This window comes from Gossypium arboreum, chromosome 9 (genome assembly GCF_025698485.1).
Source record: "Gossypium arboreum isolate Shixiya-1 chromosome 9, ASM2569848v2, whole genome shotgun sequence".
Classification (NCBI taxonomy): domain Eukaryota; kingdom Viridiplantae; phylum Streptophyta; class Magnoliopsida; order Malvales; family Malvaceae; genus Gossypium; species Gossypium arboreum.
The window spans coordinates 82,859,462-82,865,409 of NC_069078.1; positions in this window are offsets into that span (position 1 = coordinate 82,859,462).

The window sequence follows — 5,948 nt, forward strand, 5'->3', positions numbered from 1 at the left end:
GATTTAGGGACAAAATGCATATGAATGATTGGTTTACAATAAATTTAATTTATTTTATGTTATAATGTTAAATGATTTCTGGTTGAAAGATAATGCTCTGTAACCCTAATCTAGAGACGGAGACGAGTTAAGGGTGTTACAACGCTTGTACTCTTCTTTCGTCTAGTTAAAGTATGAACTAGAATGGCATGAATATATTACAATGTTGGAGGGAGGTACTGAGCCTTAGACTGGCTCGGGTTGCACGAAATGGCAACCTCAGAGATTTTCGACCAACATAGAGAGACCGAATAATGGATGTGTTGTGGGAAGGATGAGAGCTCGGTCACTGCTAAGAAATTATTAGAATATAGGTTGAGAGTGACACCAAAGCCTGCATTACTAAAGTGTTGAGCGATACCCCCAAGACGGAATGATATAGCTCGTGGGTTATCCCCCAACGATAGTACAGTTGGTAGGAAAAATGTGGAGAAAAACTCAAATGTAAGCTCAACATATGTAGACTCAACGATCGTGAAGAATAACTCCCATGGGGTTGCGATTAAAAGAGAACGAATCAGTGCGAATAAGCTCATAATTTGGAGGGTGTCCCAATCTACATGCCGGCCCATGCCCAATGCTCTATCCTTAATATTCTAGTACCTCTCCTCATGGGGTGGATGGTCAAAAGTGAGGTATTTGTAACAAGTGGTTGTGATCGGAAAGGATGAAGATGAGGTCTAAGTGGCTTTTCTTTTCTTAGAATGAGTGTGGACCCTATTTTTTCCTTGTAGTTTTTGCATTTTGTACCTAAAATAAAATATAATAACCAAATATCAGAGAACCAAAAATCAAAACCACAAAAAATGAATCTAGCAAATAGACAAATCGACATATGAAATAAAACACATTGGCAAGCGAACCACCTCACGATGAAAGTCGAATCACAACGAGTCTAACCAAAATCTACTTCGAATACAAAACTAGAGCTAATACTAATACTATTGAGGCAAAAATAAATAAATTAAACTAACCAACTAAAACTAATAATATTAGAATAATAAAATAATAAAATAATGACAAGAATACTAATACTAAACAAAATAAACATATTAATAATAAGAGTAATAATAATTAAAATAATAAGAAAATAAATAAAAACAAAAATAATAAAAAATAAAATAAAATGAAAGAATAGGGTTGAGCCAAACGGTGGTAACGGTGGTTGTTGGCGGCGATGGTGAATGGAGGCGCAAGTGAGGATGTGTGAGAGGACTGATGGTGGTGGTGCGCAGGTGAAAAAGGTTAGAACGGAAGGAAAAAAATAGACGGTGGTGGAAATGGCATGATGGACAGTAGGGGAAGGAAAGGGAAAGGGAAAAGCGCGGGGAAGGAATGGAAACGACACGATCGACGGTAGAGGACATGTGTCCAGCCAATATGGAATGGCCCGGCTTGTGTGGCTCTTAAAGATTCCTCCAATTTTTCGATTTTCGCTCTTTTTTCTTCCAAATGTTCTCCTAAATATAGAAACATGAATTTAAAGGATTAGGGGCATAAAATTCACCATTTTAAATCGAATAATCATCCAAAAATGCTTTAAGAATGAGGCTAAAACATTTACTTTTGGCATTTATCAATAAGAAATGGGTTGGTTTGAAAATAAATGGATTGCTTGTCGTAGAATATTATTCTCGACAGAACTCAAAATATAAAATTTTAAAAATTATATTTAATACAATAAAACATTTATTATATTTATTGTAGTATTTTTTAATGTGGTATGGAACTCTTAGTTGATGAAACTTGTTTAGTGGTAGATTAAATAGACTATTAGATTATTAATTCTGAAGCCATTAGGCATATTTGTGTTTATTGCAGGGGTTCAAGTAAATGAGAAGCCTTCGTTAGAAGGATCTCTCATTGCGAACTAGAGATGCGTGAAGAAATGTAGCGGCAAAAGTTGTGGGAGAAGTACATTTGTATTTTGATAATTTTAGGAAAATCATTTTAAAAAACATATTTTATGTACCTAGTTTTAGGAGAAATTTAATTTCTATTGCATGTTTATTTCAAGACAATTTTTTTGTGACTTTTAATAAAGGGAATGCAATTCATAAAAATTATGTTCTTATATGTAATGGATGGATGCAAAATAATATTTATTTTATTAAACTAAAGAGCTACTCACTGTTTGAAACCAAACTCTTGAATAAGAAACTTAAAACTTCTCACTCTAATACTTATGATATTTACGACTTAGTCACGTTAAACAAGAAAGAATGAATAAACTTTTTAAATATGGGACTTTAAGCTCACTTAAAGAGGTACATCTTCCACAATGTAAATCTTGCCTTGAAAGGTAAAATGACAAAGCAATCTCCTCATGCAAAAGGTACAAGGGCTGTTCAATCATTAAAACTTGTGAATACTGACGTATGTGATCCCATGAACGTTAGTGTGAGATTTGGTTACAATTATTATGTAAACTTTATAAACATTTATTCCAGATACTAGTCTGTGTACCTAATGCACCACAAGAGTGAAACTTTTAAAAAGTTTCAAGAGTTTAGTGTGAAAGTAGAGAAACAATTAGGTTTACCTATTAAGAAACTTCAGTTTGACCAACGCGGGGAATACTTATTGGACGAGTTTATAGGATACCTCAAAGAGAATGAGATACAATTCTAATAAATTGTGCGAGGTACTCCACAATAGAATGGCGTGGCAGAAAGATGGAACAAAACCTTACTTGATATGGTTTATTCAATGTTAAGTTATTCACAACTATCAGTATCATTCTAGGGGTAAGAATTACTAATGACTTGCTACATTCTAAATTACATACAAACTAAGGCAGCACCTAAGAATCCATACGAAATGTGCCACGACATGAAGCCAAGCCGAAATCATTTTAAGAATTAGGGTGCCCAACTTACGTGTTGGCTAAAAATGCAAAAAAGAGTTTGAAGCACAGATAGAATTGTGCATGTTTGTTGGTTGTCCAAAACGAACTAAGGGTGGATTATTTTATAACCCAAAAGACCAAACAGTTAAAGTTTAGACTTATGCTACTTTCCTTCGGGAAATCTATATTAAAAATTTTAAACCTTGAAGTAGATTGTAACTTCATAAAATTTCAAGAAAATGAGCTTATTTTTTGATAACTTGTAAGTCATTTTACGTGAAACAAACGCATCTGAAGGAAAATGAATAAGAGGATAATAATTTTATAAACAATGATCTAAAAATTTTACTCATACCATGATTTTGATTTATTTTATTAGTGATTTTCATTTTCTATTTTACTTTTTTAGCGAACTCTTTAGATAATTGAGACCATTAAAATAAACCATAATAACTAAAATTAAAATTTAATATTCTAAAAAACCCATATATTTTAGTTTAAATTTTAAAATTAAATTGTTCACCGATTAAGCTATTTTCTCCGCTTAGTAGGCACGTTTTAAATTTTTTTACCACAAATTATCTCTCTCAAAAATAGTAAACCTAACAACATCATTTTACCAAATTTACACATTTACACGTTTTGTTCAACACTCTCGGCAATTACCAATCTAACTGTTATAAATTAGGCCAAAGTTCATTGGAAAAAACACATCATCACAAATTACCAGTATTAGCCGCCTAGCTAGCTAACTTTTTATTTTAAAAAAACATGAAGAGGTTTTCCCTTATTGTTTTGTGCGTGGTGACTCTAGTGATGGTATTGTTTTCAGGTGCAGAGGCAGCGCCAATGCCGAAATGTGATAACCCCTTAGAGTATAGCTCATGCTTGAATGCGTACAAGAAGCCACCTCCATCAGCCAGTTGTTGCCAGAAGATGAAGGAACAAGCACCATGCTATTGCAAGTACATGAAGATAGAAGATGTCAAACGTGTTTTTGACAGAGTTGAGATTGCGAAAATGGCTAAATTGTGTGGAGTTTCATATTCTTCCACCTGCTAGAATCCCGTTTGGTTTCATTTGACTATCTCTAGATGGGAAAACCTGACATCTCAATAAATGAAAATTTTATTTGAAAACTATTTTTTTACTCATAATTTCGTTTATAATGTACTCGTGTCCTTTTTTTTTTGGAATAATACTGGTGGTTTGCTATTATTTACCTTTATTGTCTTGATTCATGTTATATATGTGCAAAAAGAACTACACAATGATCTAGATTTTGTTTGAACTATACTGGATTGGTTAGATTAGAAACTGATCTGGATAGTAGTATAATCAGAGGGGTTAGATTGGTTGACCCACGAACTGATAGGCAGTAGTTGAATCGGTTTTCTCTAATAAAATATTTTTATATTTATTTTAATCTTTAAGTAATTTATTTAATCAAACTAGATGAATAGTTCGAAATAAAAAATAGTTATTTAACTGATTTAATCGTCGTCCAGTTCTGAAAACATTGTTATAGTTAAAAAAAACAAGAGAAATGAGTTGTGTAGATCAAATTATTATATTATAAAAATATATGTTATTTGAATATTTATTTAGGTAAAATACACTAGTAGTCACTCAACTTTTAGTAAATTTCTTTATTTCTTATCGAATTATGAAAAGTTACAAAATGATCACCTAACTATTCAATTTTTTCTTTTTTGAGCTTCAGTCAGCTAATGGTGACAACCAGACTTGTTAATTGGTCGAGTTACCTGCCCAAGCCCGATGGTCTGCTTGAAAAATGGAAGGGTTTGGACAAATATATGGTGCCGAAAAATGGGCTAGGGTAAAATTTAAGGCCTATTTTCTATATGATTGGGATCTGTGCAAATTTTTTTTTACCCGAGCACAATCTGATTATATTAATTATATATGTTAAATAATAATTCTATATTTATATATATTGAATTACTAACCCAATAACAACTAAACCCATTATTCAAAACCTAAAAAAAAAACTTAGCCAACTTAATAATTGGCTTCAGCTTTTCCTCAAGCCCGTCAATTAGTTAACCATAGACATATTTTAGTTAATGGCTTACAGTAGATATACCAAGTTATCATTGTAAGCCCCGAGATATTATTTCAATGAGGGATGAACAAAATTCTAGAACTCTTATTCAAAATCATCTTGATTTATCCGCCAATGAGGAATTACCAAAACATTTAACCATTCACACATTACAATATAAATGATTAGTCAATCAAATAATATATGAGAAATAGGTTGGTTTGAAATAAATGGATTGCTTGTAGTAGAATATTATTCTCGTCGAACTAAAAATATAAAATATAAAATTTTTATTTAATACAATAAAACATTTATTATATTTATGGTTGTGTTTTTTAATGAATTTTTAATGTGGTATGAAACTCTCATTGATGAAACTTATTTAGTGGTAGATTCAATAGACTATTGGGTCATTAATTCTGAAGTCATTAATAATATTTGTGTTTATTGTTGGGGTTTAAGTAAATGAGAAGCCTCCGTGATAAGGATCTCTCGTTGCTTGCTAGAGATGGGAGAAATGTAGCAGCAAAAGAAGTGGGAGAAGTACATTTGTATTTTGATAATTTTAGGAAATTTATTTTAAATGATATTTTTTATGTACCTAGTTTTAGGAGAAATTTAATTTCTATTACATGTTTATTTAAAGCAAGTTTTTCTGTGACTTTTAATAAAGGGATTGCAATTCATAAAAATCATGTTCTTATCCGTAATGGATGGGTGCAAAATAATATTTATTTTCTTACACAAAAGAGCTATTCACTGCTTGAAACCAAACTTGTGAATGAGAAACTTAAAACTTCTCACTCTGATTCTTATGATATTTAATACTTAATCACGTTAAACAAGAAAGAATGAATAAACTTTTTAAAGATGAGACTTTAAGTTTACTTAAAGTGATACATCTTCCACATTGTAAATCTTGCTTGAAACGTAAAATAACCAAGCAATCTTCTAATGCAAAAGGTACAAGGGTTGTTCAATCATTCAAACTTGTGC